Below are 869 nucleotides of genomic sequence, written 5' to 3' on the forward strand. Positions count from 1 at the left end.
CGAATCTGTTTGTTTTCCTAGCAGTCCATGGTATTCTCAATACTCTTCTCCAGCACCACAGGTCAAAGGCATCAATTCTCCTTCTATCCTTCTTGGTCATTGTCCAACTCTCTGATGCATAACAAGTGATTGTGAAGACCATGGCCTGTATCAAACACATCTTTTAACTTTCTGGTTGCTGGTGCAAGGAGTGTTGTAGTGTAGCCAAGCAAACTAAAGCTGTGAACAATCTCAATCTCTTCACCATCTATCATGACACTGACAATCGGCCCAGTGGTGAGAATCTTTGTTTTCTTGATACTGAGCCTCAATCCATATCGAAGGCTGCAGTCCTTGACGTTCTGCAGCAAGTGCTTCAGGTCCTTCTCAGTTTCAGCAAGCAGGGTTGTGTCATCTGCATAACACAGATTGTTGATAGATCTTCCACCAATACTGATGCCACATTTCTCCTCATAGAGCCCAGCCTCCTGGATAATCTGTTCTGTATAGAGGTTGAAAAGTTATGGAGATAGGATAAATACCTGGCATATATCTTTCCCAATTTTGAACCAGGCAATGTTTCCTTGCTCTATTTTGACAACTGCCTCCTGGTCCAAGTATAGGTTTTGCGTAAACACAATCAAGTATTCTGGGATTCCCTTTCTTCTTAGAGTTAACCAGTTTGTTGTGATCCACACAGCCAAATGCCTTTGCATAGTCAATGAAACAAACACAGATAGACATTCCTCTAGTAGTCCCTGCTTTTAGCTAAGATCCATCTAACATTAGCTACAGGATCTGTAGTACTACGACCCCTTCTAAACCAAGCATGCACTTCTGGCAGTTCTCTGTTGATGTGCTGTTCCAGTCGCTTTTGGATAATCTTCAGC

Source organism: Elephantulus edwardii, unplaced genomic scaffold (genome assembly GCF_000299155.1).
Source record: "Elephantulus edwardii isolate Elephantulus edwardi_28Jun2011 unplaced genomic scaffold, EleEdw1.0 scaffold00269, whole genome shotgun sequence".
NCBI classification, from domain to species: Eukaryota; Metazoa; Chordata; class Mammalia; order Macroscelidea; family Macroscelididae; genus Elephantulus; species Elephantulus edwardii.